At 38.5% G+C, this 17,589-nt stretch overlaps 1 long non-coding RNA gene across 1 annotated transcript; it reads left to right on the forward strand.

The window, feature by feature from the left end:
• Positions 1 to 14,209: 14,209 nt before the first annotated feature.
• On the forward strand, positions 14,210 to 15,923 carry LOC120268826. The gene is made up of 3 exons (XR_005539049.1): positions 14,210 to 14,262; positions 15,152 to 15,205; positions 15,860 to 15,923. It is a non-coding gene; the product is annotated as an uncharacterized LOC120268826 (long non-coding RNA).
• Positions 15,924 to 17,589: the final 1,666 nt, after the last annotated feature.

Genomic DNA, 17,589 nt, shown 5'->3' on the forward strand with positions numbered 1-17,589 from the left:
CGTTGGAGGGGAAAGGGGACGTTCCGCTATTTCTCGACTCACCTTATCAACCTTCTTCAATCTTGCTAAGTCTAACCTTAATGGAGATGACCACTCATCAAAAGGATGACTAGATGGATTCTCAACCCTAGTGTTACTCTAAAGGAAAATCAAACCAATAAGTAGACAAGATTGAAACGCAATTACAACATCAATTAAAGGAAACATAATAGAAGTTAATGAAATATAATCATCATAGGGTTTACAAGTCCAAATACCCACTAGGGGTTTAGCTCTCCATAGAGTGATACAAAATCAAAGATAAAATCAAAAGTAAGTGTAAACACTCCATAAAGATAACCCCCTTGTCGTTCATGGTGATGGTCTCCAAGAGCCACTTCTTCTTTTTCAAAGACTCCTTCGTCGAGCCTAGGGCACACCTCGCCGAATCTATGCCGGTGAAAGCTCCCCCAATAACTCTCATTCGAAGGAAATCGATGTCCAAAGTAGTAGAAACGCTCCAAAATCCTAGCAAAAACCTCTCCAAACTCTAGTCGCGCTCCCTCCAAAAGATAGAAAAAGATCCCCAAAATGACTCTTCGAAACGATATTTAAAAGGCTGAAATCAGGATTTTAAACGCCATTGTGGAATTTTCACATAGCCGTGTAGATTTTCAGGTTCTTCATTTTCCATACTCTGTGAATAGTCAGTCACTACTACAGTAAATTATAAATAGTGATTTGCTATAGTACCTACTATAATACTCTCGAAATCTTCTTCTTTCATTGAGGCCACATGGCTTAGCACACAACAATGCGGTAGATCATGTCACATCTTCTTTTTCAAACATGTTGACAAAGTTCTTGAAAATACTACACAATTTGGAGTATCTCGTGTTTGATCGCCTTTTGTGCCCTTCCAATTTGTAGGTTCATTTGCACACCTTTGGAGGTTGGCACACACCAACATGCATATGATCACAACTTTTGGCTTGATCCTTGTTCGATGCAAGAGGTTCCTAAAAATTATGTTAATGATCTATTTTTTTGCTTTTTTTCTTCAAAACTTGTCTCTATAACCCTAAATGCACAAAAGAACACAATTACACACGAATGAGACATAAAACCTGATAAAAATGATGCTCAATATAAGAAAAGTATACTTAGTAATACTTATACATAAGCACTTATCAATAACCTTAGGGTGAGGGAGGGTCCACCACGACCTCGGATCACTATAATAGCTAACCTCGTGACTGGTATAAGCCCCGATAGCAAGAATAATACAAAAATAATAGTTCAATAACTAGGGTACACCCCGGACAAGGCCCTAGACAAATAGGAATATTCATAACAATGCCTAGAACAACACAAACTATGGTATATGAAAAAAATATCCAACAATCAACACAGTTGAAAGACCCGACAACGCCCTCTTGCGTATGTCCCGCAAGTGCACGGGTTTGTCGAAGTAATAAATCCCAAATGAGTGGGTATCGTATCCACAAGGAGTAGGGAATAAAAAATACTTGAATTGTTTCTTAACTAAGAAAAAAGTGAATAATAGTTGTGTAACAAGATGTAATGTAAACAAAAGTAAAAGAGACAAAAGAGAAGGCACAAGTAAAGAGGGGTAAGGCAATCGATATAAATGGAGTACCCGGATATTGCTCGCCTAGGACAATCATTTCAAGTGCAAAAAACCCTCTAATATGCTTTCTAATTAATGCATTAATGAGTCATGTAGATCCTTCAATACATGATCCCAAATCTAAGATCAACCATGCCTAACTCTATACATGTCCCGGAGGAGAAATTGAACAATTTCTCAACCTTGCACTCGTATAGAATTGCAATGAGTTCTAGGGATTCCAAGTGATAAATCATCTTCCTAGATGTAGACCTAACCCTTTGGTCCAGGTGAAAGGTCCCTAGTTACAATTAAGCCCTAGGTGCTAAAATCACTTCAACACTTCACTCCGTTGCCTCTGCAACTAAGCCCCAGTGGAAGGTCATCCCTTAGCCCATTCACTCTACTATAACCGCAAAGAACTCGAGGAAATGGAGGTAGGATGAATCACACCGGAGGGTAAGGGGACGCTCCCCTACCTCTCGACTCACCCTTTTAACCCTCTCCGATCTAGCTTTGTCTAACTCTGGTGCCGTGTCACTCACTCACAAGCGTTACCAAGGTGAACTCTTAACCCTAGTGTCACTCTAATTTAGCATTCAATCAATCAAGCATTCAAGATTGGAACTCAAATAAAACATCAATTAATGAAAGAATAATAACAAGATTTATTGAAACAAATACATCCTAGGGTTCACAAATCCAAGTACCCACTAGGGGGTTTAGCTCTCCATGGAGTTAGTTACAATCAATGAAATCAAATGTAAAAACAAGTAATCCATAGAAAACCTCTCGGTAGTCGTGACGATGGTCTTGTGGAGAAGCCTCTACTCGTCCAAGGGTCCCTTTGTCTGGCCTAGGATACACCTCGCCGGATCGGTGCCGACGAAAGCTCTCCCACTAACCTTTTTCCAAACGGAGCGTAATGTCAGAGCAGTAGAACCTCTCCCAATCCCTAGCCACCGTCCTCTCTCAAGTTAGGGAAAAGATGAAGAAAAGAATGTTGAAATCGGGGCTGAAATCGGCCTTAAATATGGCTGGAATCGCGCATCCATATGCTCTGTGGATTCACCACATGGCCCGTGGAATTTCCACACGGGCGTGGATAATTTCTACACACCCGTGTGGATTCTCTGGAATTCTCTTTTCTCGGGCGGCTGTGAATAGTACCCGCTACAATGAATAGCTATAGTGTTTGCAACAGTGTCCTGCTACAGTACCGGCCCGAAACACTCCCGAATCCATGTTTTCATCGAGGTAACGTAAACGGGCACACATTTACGTCGTAGGTCGCTTTGCTTCTTCAACAACGGTTTCATCGGTGAAGATCTTGCTATTAATGCATAAGCCAGAATATTCGAATGTGACTGCCGTTGTGCCCCTCCAAATCATTCTGCTAATTTGAATACACGGAGGTTGGCACACATTCTTGCATCTTAAGCCTGACTTATGTCTTCGCGTTTGATCCTTCTTAAGATTTACTCCAAATGGTGCATTCACGATCTACATTGGATTCTTTCCCTAACATTCGGCTTCACAACCCTATATCCATGAAAGTAACATAAATGCAGACATATTAGCACTAAAACCTGATAAAAGTAATGCTCATTATAATGAAAGAACACTTCACATTCCTATTGCACAAGCACTTATGAAACTCCCCCACACTTAAGCTTTTGCTTGTCCTCAAGCAAAAATTAAAACATTAAGGTAAAGATGAAGGAAATATTGGAAGTACTTGGCCTTAGGTTCACCAAAGCATACAAAGATAGTATTCTGCAAGTAAGGGAAGTTTCAACATTAAATACAAAAAATCAATGCTCTAGCTAAAAACTTGAATAAAAAAGGATACAAACCCGAAATCGTGTAAGTGTGTGTAAACTCGCTCAAGTCAACCCAAGGTATACTCCTGAAAGTTCTAAGTAAAAGGGACTTATTTATCTACAAAAAAAGTAATGAAAAATTTGAAAAAGATAGTAGTAGCTTCACACATCCTCTAAGGTAGCCCTTTCCAAAGCGGCCGCTAAGGTGGCTTTTCACACTTTTCGAGGTGGTAGCTCTTTCTACCAGGGTGGTATCTTTCACTCATCCCATGAGATAGCTCTTTCTCTCATTAAGGCATAAGCTGCTATCCGACTTATGAGAGTAGCTTCATACTTCATCGGTGGTAGCTCTTTCCACCCAACAAGCACAACTAAATAATGAAACTATTTTATTTATTTATTTATTTTATTATTATTATTATTATTTTTGAAATTAACAAAAGAAACAACTATAACTAGTCTCTTTAACATCAAACTTGTGTTTCCAAAAGAGTTTAAAGAGTGAGTGGAACAACAAGTGTGAATCGGGAAAAACTTCCTAGAAATTCAAGTAAAAACTAGAGCATGAAAACATTCAGTGTTAAAAACTCTCCTAAACGAAAGAATACAATTGTTGCAACTAAGGTGAACTGCTATTGGCTATGTGAGCATATATAACAATCAAACTAATATAAAAGATATGTGCACTATGAACCTTCCCCCACCCCCGCAACACTTAAGTTGTATATTGTCCCCAATGTACCATGCAAGCACAACAGAAAATAAATCAATCAAGTATAAATGTGAGAGTGGCAATTGAAACAATACTCCCCTGACTTCGAGTGTTGCATTTAATAGAGATAAATCCTTGGGAGTAAAGTTCTAATGGGTTTGTCAAGTACACACGGCCCACATTGGCCGTGTCCATGACTCGGGTTCTCAATTACCATACTCGACAATTCTATCTACACACATACATGAGGGGGTTCGAGTAAAGCTCAATAAAACTAAAACAACTCCAGTATATATTAAAGATAAAGCAATGAATACAACTCGAGACAACAATATAAACTCAGAAGGAAAGTCTTTTCTGAGTATACAAGTCTAAAATAAATCACGAAGTAAAGAAAAATGAAAAGCGGAGTCAAGTGTCGGTGTCATCAGGGTCTCTCCTCCACTGGCGATCTTTGGGTGCTAGATTAAAGGGTGTAGGTGGATTAGGGTGATGCTTTGGAGTAGGTGATAGGAATGTCGGAGATGCCGGGGGTCTGCTAATCAGTAGCTGCTATAATACGTCGAAACAGACCACCATCTCAATATACTGCGCTAACTATATCACCCGAATCTCGATGATCTCAGACCATAGTACACTCGCAGTGCTCTCGAGCCTCTCAATACGATCATAAGCTCCTGAAAGGGTACTAGGGCGCCCTGAGGACTCGGTCATCGGTCGTGCAGAATCCCCCGCTGCATCCCCTCCACCCTCGGTGCTCTCAGTGGTGGATGTAACCAAAATGTGAACCCAGGACCATATCTACGTACTACTCCCATCATTCTGATAGTATCGAGTCCAAGCGGAGAAGGAATAATTGTCTTTTCGGTATCCCGAATATCATCCATGAGGCCCATCCCTCAAATAAGTCCAGTGATGTAAGGACCAGAAAATAATACTCCCACTCTCCCATTCTGGCCCTGGTATCGCAGATATTCGGCCACAATGTGCCCCAAGTGAATCGGCACAGTCTGGACCAAGGAATACAAATAAAGTAACCCCTGCCGGCTCAAAATACCCGTGTTGTCGCCTCGGCCATCCAAAGATCAACTAAGTACGGTGAATAAATACCTGTAGCTTAGCCGGAACAAACATGTAGCCTTGGACACTCCCAGTTCATACTGCCCCTATCTGCACAATGCTTGGTAAGCTTGCCATGGGGTCATGATGGCAGGGTAATCTATCGGCAAATGTCCATACTCCTCAGTATCTGTATATGTCTCGTTATACAAGCTCATACGAATCGAAAACTCAGTGACACTCATAGTAAAATGACATCTGAACACTCTGAACTATATGGCATCAGTAATATCAAATCTCCCATATGGCTGCTCGAACTCAAATGACGCCAGTACTTCCAGTGTCAGCAGTCGGATAACTAGCTCTCGTATCGACAATAATCTCCTCTAGCTTCCTACGGCCATTAGCGTGTCAATCTCACAGGCAAACTCATCATCTCACTGGACCTCACTCACCACACTCAGGTCCACGAATCGGGATTGTCTGAACCTAAGTCCCGATAGCCGGGTCGAATCGAGCCCCGATGCTCGGGGTTTCAAGAATTCAATATGTGCCAACTCGGTGAAGTCTCTCTAGGGACACTTACCCCCTTGCTTCTTTGAGCACGGTGCCATACATGCGATGAATGATGAAGAAAAATGATCAAAGAAGCTCAAAAAAACTATCTTTGCGAGAATTCCACACGGGCTCGTGGAAATTACCCACGCTCGTGTGGATCTCAGGGCGTGAAAATCCTGCACGGTTGCATGTTAATGCTCTAAAAATTACAACTTAAAACCATGCTAAAACGCTTCCTAAACATGTATAAACTATTCTATAGTGAAAATTGCATATAACTCAAGACTTTGGATCTATTAAAAGAAAAAATTGGTGAAGAAGAGAGGGTAAAAAGGATTTACCGATAAAATAGGCATGAAAAACTTCAGATTCAGCGTAGAAATTGACTTGAAATCTCTCTAAAAATAGCGGTGAGAAGTCGGGAATTTGATCAAGAGTGGTTTTTCGAGTGATATTAGATGAATGAGAAGAGGATTCAAGAAGATTTTTAAAAGGAAAACTCGTGTCTCTTGGAATTACATGCATCCACACGGGCGTCGGAAATTACCCACACTCTTGCGTCTCAACCAAAGAGACTCATAGGGGCAAACACACGCCCCCATGCGCTCTCGGGAAAAACACTCAACCTCTCTAAACGTAACCGTAAGGGCGTGCAGAAAATGTCCATGCCCGTGCGCCTGACCCACAGGGGTAGACGTACGTCCCTGTGGCTTCTTTGTTCAACCAAGAAGAATCACTAAGTGTTTTGCACGCCCATACGAAAATTCCGCATGGGCGTGGACATTCACAGGTCCAACTCATAGGGAAAGTCGCACACCCCTGTGTCTTCTCGGGATGGAGGAGAGCTCTGCTGCAGAGATCCACACGGGCGTGTGGAAATTACCCACGCCCATGCGTTTATCATATGATTGCCACAAGGGTGAGTCCACAACCCTGTGTGCTCTCGGGAAAATTTACTAAGTCTCTGCAGGAAGACGCACGCCCATGCGAAAAATTACCCACGGGCGTGCAGGGAGTCACAAGGTCGCTCACAGGGGTGCGTCCACGCCTACGCCCCTATGCCTTCTCTGGACGAGCTCGCAATGCAAAACCACGGGCGAGCGAAATTTCCACACTCCCGTGTGGATCTCTGCAGCAGAGCTCTCCTCAGGATGCCTTAGAAAACTCTGCAGGCTCTGCAGAAAATTTCTGAACATGTATACACACTCGAGCCCCGCCCTAATTATGCAAAAATACACCAGCAAAAAAACATGAGAAACTAGCTCGAACGACCAAAAACTTCACCAAATCCACATGAAAAACACACGATGACATTAAGAGTCCACAATAAAATCATAGCAAAAGCAACTAAAAATCAAGATACCAACACTCAACACTTTATTTATGCAAATACTAAGCTAACAACTAAGACAACAGTAAACACTTGGGTTTCCTCCCAAGAAGCGCTTGTTTAACGTCACTAAGCTTGACGTACCTTATCTTACCTCACGGGGGTTCATAAATAAAGTTTGCCCTCTTACCCATAGCTTGAAAGCATGATGAGCAAAGTCTCTTGAAGGTAGAGGGGTTACTGTTGGGCTTGGTACCACCTAGCAGAGGTTCATCCAACTTATTAAGTTCATGCACATCCCCAACAGCCTTGGGGCATTTCTGGTGGCATGGCATCCAGCCTTTTTATCTTCCAGAGCACCATCTTCATGATCCCCGGAGTAGATGCTACTTCTTCCATTGAACCAAGCATCATTACTTCCTCGTTGTCCACCTCTTGGTCGAACAAACACTCATACGGGTCCAGATTGAACATTTCCTGCATATATTCATCAACAATCTCATCAGTAGTGTCGAGAAAGTAAAGAGTATCATCAAAGTCAAGATAATGTCACATGGCTTCGGCGAGGTGGTTTGTGAGTTTCTCATCCCGCTGTCCATGTCGATCAATGCCTTGGAAGTCCGCAAGAATGGCCTCCCAAGTATCAAAGGTACATCCGCATCCTCATCGACGTCCAATACTACAGTGTCTATAGGAAAAATATACTTGTCCACCTTGACAAGCATGTCTTCAATGAGGCCCCTCGGATGTCTCATCGTTCGGTCCGCCAATTGTAATATCATCCGAGTAGGCCTAGGCTCTCCCAAGCCTAGCTTTTGAAAGAAAGTATACGGCATAACGTTAATATTAGCTCCTGAGTCCACCAATGCCATTTCTTCACCCAAATTGCCAATGCTGTATGGAATGATGAAGTTTCCCGGGTGTTTCTTCTTGTTCAGCATAGTCTTTTGCAAGACTGTCGAGCAAGAAGCATCTAGAATCACAGAGGCACTCTCCTCCAATTCCCTTTTGCTTTTCAACAAGTCTTTCAAGAACTTTGCATAATTAGGCATTTGGGATAATGCCTCAACAAAGGGAATGTTGATGTGGAGTTGCTTGAACAAACTCAGGAACTTCTTGTACTGTTTATCCCCTTGGTCATTCTTCAATCTAGAGGGATAAGGGATTCTTGGCTTGAAAGGTGGGGGTGCCACCTCCTTCTCTTTGCTTGCTTCCTCTTTAACCTCTATGACCTCGGGTGCGTCTACATTGGGCTTCTCACTCGAAAGCCTACCCTCAACCTCACGACCACTTCTCAAAGTGATCACCTTCACATACTCTCTAGGATTGTCTCGGTATTACTCGGCAAGCTTCCTTGTGGTCTCTCCGATAGAGTCTTCGCAATTTGGCCCACTTGATTCTCAAGATTGTGCAAAGAAGAGGTGTGCTTGTGAAGTGTAGCCTGGACTGATTGAAACCTTGTATCCAATGATTGCACAAATCTAGTCAAGGCCTTCTCTAAATCAGTCATTCGGGTTTCCAAGCTTGAAACTTGGTTCTACATGTTTGGGGCTTGTTGTTGTTGGAAACCCATTGGTGTCATGGCCTTTTGTGGTCCTTGGTTGATCCACGAAAAATTGGGATGACTCTTCCAACCCGGATTGTAGGTGTTGCTATATGGATTACCTTGGTTCCTCATTGCATTACACACAAAATCGACTTTCTCCACTGAAGATTCATGACCAATAGAGATCGGGCAATCGGAGGGAGCATGTTCTCCACCACACCCAGTGCAAGTAGTCACCGCGGCCACTCTATTAGAAGTTAGAAGGTCTAACTTCTTACTCAACGATTCCACTTGAGCCGCCAATGAAGTTATTACATCTATTTCATGGAGCCCGGCCACCTTTTTCCTTTCCCACACATTCCACTGATAATTGTTCATGGCCATGTCTTCTACTAACTGTCATGCTTCTTTCGAGGTTTTACTCTCCATTGTACCTCCTGCAGCGGCATGTAGCAATTGCCTTGTACTCGGATTCAACTCATTATAGAAAGTCCGAATAATCATCCATTCGGGAAATCCGCATTGTGGGAACCTCCGCAAAAGATCCTTGAAGTGTTCCCATGTCTCAAACAATAACTCTAACTCCATTTGTACAAATGATGATATCTCATTGTGAAGCTTAGCCGACTTCCCCGGAGGAAAGTATCTAGCAAGAAAAACTTTGACCATCTCATTCCTAGTCGTGATGGAGGCCTTGGGCAAAGAATGTAGCCACTGCTTGGCTCTTCCCTTGAGAGAGAATGGGAAAGCCCTCAATCTAATAGCATCATCTGATACACCGTTAATCTTTAACATATCACAAACTTCCAAGAAGTTCTCTATATGGTTGTTTGGATCCTCATCTACCAAACCATTAAACTGCTCTAATTGCTGAATCATTTGGATGAATGCTGGCTTCAGCTCGAAGTTTGGAGCTGTAATCGGGGGTAGCACAATACTCAATTGTGTGCCCAAAATTGAGGGTCTAGCATAATCAGAAAGTGTCCTTTGTTGCTCAGTCTATTCTGCCATATTATCTGACCCTTCAACTTATATTTCAGCTTGATTAGATGGTTTTTGCACAGGTTCTTTTCCCCTTCTTCTGAGTGTACATTCAAGTTCAGGATCTCCTTCAATCAATATCGAAGGGTTCCTTTGGGTTATAACCTTGAGCTGCACCCAAAGAAAGAAAACAAATCAGAATGATGATAGAAAAAGAAGATGTGAAATAGAATGAATGAATGGATATCTAAGAAAACAAAGTTCAAAGTATCTCTAAATGCCTACTCCCGGGCAACGGCACCAAAAACTTGACAACGCCTTTTGCGTATGTCCAGCAAGTGCACGGGTTTGTCGAAGTAATAAATCCCAAATGAGTGGGTATCGTATCCACAGGAAGTAGGGAATAAAAAATACTTGAATTGTTTCTTAACTAAGAGAAAGTGAATAATAGTTGTGTAACAAGATGTAATGTAAACAAAAGTAAAAGAGACAAGAGAGAAGGCACAAGTAAAGGGGAGGTAAGGCAATCGATATAAATGGGGTACCCGGATATTTCTCCGCCTTGGACAATCGTTTCAAGTGCAAAAACCCTCTAATATGCTTTCTAATTAATGCATTAATGAGTCGTGGACATCCTTCAATACATGATCCCAAATCAAAGGTCAACTATACCTAACTCTATACATGTCCCGGAGAAGAAATTGAACAATTTCTCAACCTCCCACTCGTATAGAATCGCAATGAGTTCTAGGGATTCCAAGTGATAAATCCTCTTCCTATATGTAGACCTAACCCTTGGGTCCAGGTGAAAGGTCCCTAGTCACAATTAAGCCCTAGGTGCTAAAATCACTTCAACACTTCACTCCGTTGCCTCTGCAACTAAGCCCCAGTGGAAGGTCATCCCTTAGCCCATTCACTTTACTATGACCGCAAAGAACTCGAGGAAATGGAGATAGGATGAATCACACCAGAGGGGAAAGGGGACGCTCCGCTACCTCTAGACTCATCCTCTCAACCCTCTCCAATCTAGCTTTGTCTAACTCTCATGGTTTGTCACTCACTCACAAGGGTTACCAAGGTGAACTCTCAACTCTAGTGTCACTCTAAGAGAGCATTCAATCAATCAAGCATTCAAGATTGGAACTCAAATAAAACATCAATTAATGAAACCATAATACCAAGGTTTAATGAAACAAATACATCATAGGGTTCACAAATCCAAGTACCCACTGGGTGGTTTAGCTCTCCATGGAGCTAGTTACAATCAATGAAATCAAATGTAAAAACAAGTAATCCATAGAAAACCACCTCGGTAGTCGTGACGATGGTCTTATGGAGAAGCCTCTACTCGTCCAAGGGTCCCTTTGTCCGGCCTAGGATACACCTCACCGGATCGGTGCCGACGAACGCTTTCCCACTAACCTTCTTCCAAATGGAGCATGATGTCGGATCGGTGCCGATGAAAGCTCTCACACACATTCTCGCATCTTAAGCCCGACTTATGTCTTCGCGTTTGATCCTTCTTAAGATTTTCTCCAAATAGTTCATTCATGATCTATATTGGTTTCTTTCTCTAACATTCGGCTTCACAGCCCTATATACATGAAAGTAACATAAATGCACACATATTAGCGCTAAAAACCTAATAAAAAGTAATGCTTATCATAAGGAAAGAACACTTCGCATTCCCTGTCACACAAGCACTTATAAAAACCAAGTAATCCAAACACAATCCTAAATACAAGAACAAGAGAGTGCAGTACAAGTTGATCCCACCTATATGCATATATATCCAGGAGGTGAAACGTACAAAAAAAGAAATGCAAACTAAAGACTAATGTATGCTCTAGCCCAACTAGCCCATTTAAACTGCTACGAAGACCTATCACATCGAAAGGTAGGGAGATGGGTGAGTAACTACATAACTCAGTCAGGAGAACTGTATGGAATACATATCATATAAATATATAAGATATATGGTGCAAACCTGTTCCATAGTTTATAAAAATAAAAAATATGAAATACTTGATTTACAACATTCCAATACCCGTGCTTGTACATACTCGAGTTAAATTAGTTTATCGAATAAAGTATTATATCCAAATAGTATGAATCACATATTGCAATATATAATCATTATCGCAATAACATACAAGAACACAGTATGTATAGTGTAGAAGAAACAATACCCAAAAAGTAAACATCTGTATTCAAAATACAATATGATAATTAGTTTCCAACATAATATGGAAAACATACATAAATCCATAGGCTTGTTCTGATAACATAGTAGTTTTGAAAAAAAAAATTTAAAATCGAGAATAAGTAAACAGCCTCAAAACCCTCCATCCCTAGCCATAGTCGTAGCTAGGCCCCGTGTGGTAACCCCGGGCTCTAAGTCAAACACCGCCAAGAGAGGGATCTCTACACCCCTTCCGTATGGCTGAAACAAGTAGGTATGGGTTGCCACACCCTTCAACAGGCAATTCGTTGGCCTGCTTTACCAATTAGTAAACAAGATTGCACCCCTATGTCACCAACAAAACCAATGCACGGACCCAACCACCTAAAGGCTTATGACTAGTGCACCTCCACCAAAGATAAATCACCAGCTGTCCGAAGACAAAAAAAAAGACATACCAGATGGCAGTAATCGATATATTGCTTGTAAGAGAATACAATAGTCCGTCCGAAGGCTATACCCAATATAACCAAATAGGTTTTTCAAAGATACATTAGTCCACCCAAAAATTATAAACACTCTCCTACCCAAAGGCTATGAATCAATATAACAAAATTCATATTCTGATTTAAAAATTTACTATTCAATGACCATTTTCAGGAAAACCTTCTGCTCAAAAAATACTTTTCCAAAATCAACCCATCCTGGGATACACTAAAAAGGGAACCAATATTCATCACGTAAGATTTTACAACAATATATATAAATATATATGTATGCATGTATAAAAGAAGTAAAAGACACAGCTGCAATGCTTTTATTGCATTTTAATACGTGATAACTATGAAAACAAAATGAGAAGTGTATATATAGGCTTACATTGAAACAAACAAAGCAAAAAGATCTATGTGAAATAGCCCATTGCGAGCTAATTATTACCAACAATATTGACTAGAGAAAATAGAGGTGACAGACCACAATATGTAGTCAAGAACAAAACCTACTCGTGATACTTGGTTATTAACCAACTAATTAACCTAATACTCTTTCCGTTCAAAGTACTTAGTCAAGCTTTGAATCGCTTCTCAACAATGACTGCAAATGTTACTTTTGAACTTAGATAAAGTACCAACTAAAGTAGCATATTCCAGAAATTTGAGAAATTTGTGAATTAAGAGATAGAAATAGAATTGACATAAAACATTAACTAGCAAAACTTTGACGATTTAGAGACAAAATTATAACTAATATAAAATATGCAGTCTGTAACTATCATTGAATAATAGTCAATCACTAACATTGCTTCCTAGTTTCTCACCAATACGAATCACTCTATTCTAACTACTCAACCTTACTTGAACCTAGAAGCATAACACATAAAATAAACTCCTGATCAAACTAAATTCTGAATGGATGGAATTTAGGTCTTATCCAAAAGGAAAATCAATTTTGACTATATCCAAAACAAAATTTAAAAAGGAACAACTCAAGATAGAAAAACAATTATCTAATTAATCAACTAATGTTAACTAGTACTAGATTGAAACAAGATAATTCCATGAGTAATTCAATACAGTCTATGCTAATTCAAGCTTTTTTATATAACAAAAACAATTTGAGATTTGATGGCTCACTTGGACCTTTAAACTCAATCTAATATGCAATTGCACAATACTCTTTCTTCACATAAGCTTATAATTTGATAACAGACTTTTTTTATTCTAAGCTTCCCTTTTACTTGACGTAGATAAAGGACCTAAATACTGCAGAAACAGAGGAGGACATTGGCTTTTTATCTCTGGCTTTGTTGGTGAGAGTTTAATTTACTTCTTCTATCTGCATGTCTCATTGTTGAATTTGAGAAATTATGAAGAGAATTTTAAGCCATTAATATTATTGAAGTGGAGCTATTGCTTCCCTAAAAGCAAAACATGCTGATTTAATCATTTAAATGAAAAAGGATTTATTTTTCACCTTGTGGGCTGATGTGGTCTCAAGATACTGCAACTAGTTTCAAGCACATAATCTTAAGGGGGTCAATTGAACAAATTTGTCAAATTTACTGCCAAAATAAACATGTAGTTTAATAAAAGGGCCATCAATGATTTTAAATAAAAATAAATTACTTCACATTTATTTATGTTATGTAAGGTGCCGCAATGATGCTTGGAAGAGCTTTTAACTTCAATGTCGTGGGGAACATTTGCTGATAAATATGGAAGGAAGCCTGCTATAGTGTTGAGCATCATCTCACTGTTAGTATGAAACTTCTTTTTGTGCTTATTGTTCTGAATCTTTCATGTTTTTGAAGTGTTTTGTCATAGTTCATTATGTTGATTGAGTCATTGACTCATATCGGGATCATATTCAACACACTCTTTGGATTGAGTACTAATTTTTGGATGGCAATTGCAACAAGATTCCTTCTTGGATGTTTTAATGGCATACTTGGAACAATGAAGGTAAACCCTTACTCGACCTAACATTAAGCAATGTTTAAGACCTTGATCAAAGCCCAATAAAAAAACCCTTTCTCTTTTTTTAAAAAAATACAAACAAAAAACTAGATTTAAGTTGAAATCTGACTATGTATATATATACATATATCATGTTTACAATATGAATTGTTAAATATCATAATTGAATTTCTATATAAGACAGATTACATGGCATTTCCAATTTATCAAAAAAAAAACATGGGATTTGAAATGTTTTGTAACAATCTAGCTAGAATATGTAACAAAACAAATTATTAAAATATGTAACCACTTCTTGGCAAAAGGAGGAATTCCTCTGGATTTTTAAGTTGAAATGTGTTTCTTTGTATTGTCCAAAAAGTTGCTTTTTTTTTTCAGAGATTTTGACAAAACATAATGGGCCTCTCATGCAGATGAAGTTTTTGGTGTTTTCTTAACTTTGTCTTTATTTCAATTTGAACACTAACTATTAATTTGTATCAAAATAGACATTAAAATTTGATTTTATTTTACCAGCATTGAAATTAGTCTTTCTTGTGAGTTTTTGGTGATGTGGATATTGAAATATCTGACGTGGTACACTCCATGCAAATGGGTGACATAATCCATGGCATCAATACAGACTTTCTAGTATCCTCATTAACGAAATTCACCAGAAAATCCCATTTATCTTATCAGTGAAATCAAATCAAAATTTAGCATCTATTTTGATACAAAATGAATGTTAATGCTCAAATTAAAATAAGAGCAAAGATCAGTACCCACTCAAAAAATTTTCACCTTCTCATACTCTCTTTTTTTCTATATATATATATATATATATATGGACACACACATACATATACTCTCTCTAATAAAATTCATTTATCTGAAGGCTTACTCATCAGAAGTTTGCCGACCTGAACATCAAGCCCTTGGGGTATCTCTTGTAAGTTTGTCATTCTCCCTTTTTTTTCATTTTTTCTTTTTTTCCTTATTAGCTTTCCTTGATCTTCAATATTGAAATGAGCCCTGTAATATGAGTAGTATCACAATGTCTTTTCTGTTTGTTAGTTGTTTACACTAGTTTAAATTAAACGTGCATGTCCATGATTGGTCCTTCAATTAAATCTAGATATTCATTTCTGTTCTCTAAACACAAACAAAATGTCAATCTGATCCATAAGGCATAGAGAAAATATTCATATAGTTCTTTCATCTTATATCATTTTGTCAATCTAATAGGACTAATAAGTTTTTAATTTAAGTGCTGTGAATATATTTGTATACTTCAAGAACCAAAATGAGTTTCTTTTTGGGTGTGTGTGTGCACAGTTTAAAGATCAAATTATGAATATACATACATACATATACATATATATATATATATACATATATTAAGGGACCAATGTGAACATTTGGTTATAAGGGAAGAATTATGGAATTTCATCTATTTTCAAAATAAATTTTTTTTTAAGGATGTCATTTTTAGTTTTGAAATCTATCAATAAATTCATATTCTTTCTCTCTCTCTATCTTTATCTATGTAGTGTTGTTATATGCAATTTACATCTAACATTAGGCTTGATCATCTTTATTCCAGGTTAGCTCTGGTTGGGGCATTGGTTTGGTAATTGGTCCTGCAGTTGGAGGTTATTTAGCACAGGTGAAATTAATAATTCTATTCATGGTTGAGTTCTTTTAATTTGCGTTGGTTTTAAGTATCTAAATAATGATTCCATTAATCTAAGATTTATATTCAATGGTTGATTTGGGTTTTAAGGTGTTATATTAGAATTCCCCCAATCATACTTCAGAATTCATGAATCTGGTTTTAGCATCAATGAAAATCAAATATAGTAGTAAAGGATTTCATCATTTTCAATGTCATGCTTCTTGTAAAGTCCATTCTAAATGGCCTTTATTAATTTATAATCAAAATAGATTTATTAAATACTTTCAACTAGAAAACTATGATAGTGCTTATAGGAATGACACTCTACCTCGGCTTGAGTTCTCTCTACCGTTGCAAAAGTGTGACAGTTGTTAGTTCCGAAGGTGTTGTAGTGTGTTGGTTTATCAGTCAATCTCTCATGTAATGTAAGCACACATACACTCGGTAGTGTTTGTTTGGAGGGATTATGAGTTATATGTAACTTGAGTTACTGGGTTTTTTAAAAATCCTGTGTTTACTCAGATAACATCTAATAAGGGATTTGGTTTTACGCTTAATCTGGATGTAAAACCAAATTTTTTTGTTTTTAGACTTCTTCACATGCATAACTTGTGACTTAAATATGACCAATTAAGGAAAACAATTACTATCAAACATTCATGGATACTTTTACTGAATTTAAAATTATAAAAATCTAATAATAAATTTAATAATTATTTTAATAACTTATTTAATAACTAATTTAATAATAAAATTAATAGTTAAATAATCAATATCATAATTAAAATCATTAAATAACATGATAGAAATGTAAAAAAATTCATAAATACTTTTTTTTTGTTGGGTTAATGACACATGAATTAGCATGCATGTACCGCAAGTGCACGGGTGTTGAAGTAATAAAATACCCAAGTGAGTCGAGTAGTCAAATCCACGGAGAACATGGTTACTAGAACTAACTACTGATTTGCTATGTAACCTAATGATAAATGGGATGATGTGATGATCTAATGTGCAAAGAAATGAATACTGAGGATGAATATGCAAGGGTAAAATTGAGGGAGATCTCAATCAGTAAAAGTGGGGTATTCAAGCAATGCTCCCTCAGGATTTAGGTATTAGGTACTAGGTCTGCAAAGTGTTTCTAGAATGAGTAGGTTAAGACATGGAAATCCAAAGATAATCAGATCCTGTCTCCAGATCACCGATACTGGTCTCCTACAAGGTCCTGGTGGAGAAAGCGCTCAATATCAACACCTTACACCACATATGACCGCAAAGCATTCTAGGGATTCGAAAAGGTGTATTTGATTTCTAAGAATAGACCTAACCCTACTTCTAGGTGAAAGGTCCCTAACCCCCTACAAGGTCCCAATGGAGAAATCTCTCAATCTTACTCCTCACACCAAATATGAGTGCATAAAGCTTAGGAAATATGGAGATAGAATACACCAATCGGAGGGGAAAGGGGACGCTCCACTATCCATGACTCACCTTCTCAACCCTCTTCAATCTTGGGATTCTAACCCTAATGGAGACCTCTCTCTCACAAAGGTAACTAATCATGCAAACCAAATAACCATAAGATCAATAATGCAAGCATGTATTAGGCAAACAAGATTAAAACTTAACCAAACTCGGATTAAATAGAAACACAA

The sequence above is a fragment of the Dioscorea cayenensis genome, chromosome 9 (genome assembly GCF_009730915.1).
Source record: "Dioscorea cayenensis subsp. rotundata cultivar TDr96_F1 chromosome 9, TDr96_F1_v2_PseudoChromosome.rev07_lg8_w22 25.fasta, whole genome shotgun sequence".
In the NCBI taxonomy this organism is placed as follows: domain Eukaryota; kingdom Viridiplantae; phylum Streptophyta; class Magnoliopsida; order Dioscoreales; family Dioscoreaceae; genus Dioscorea; species Dioscorea cayenensis.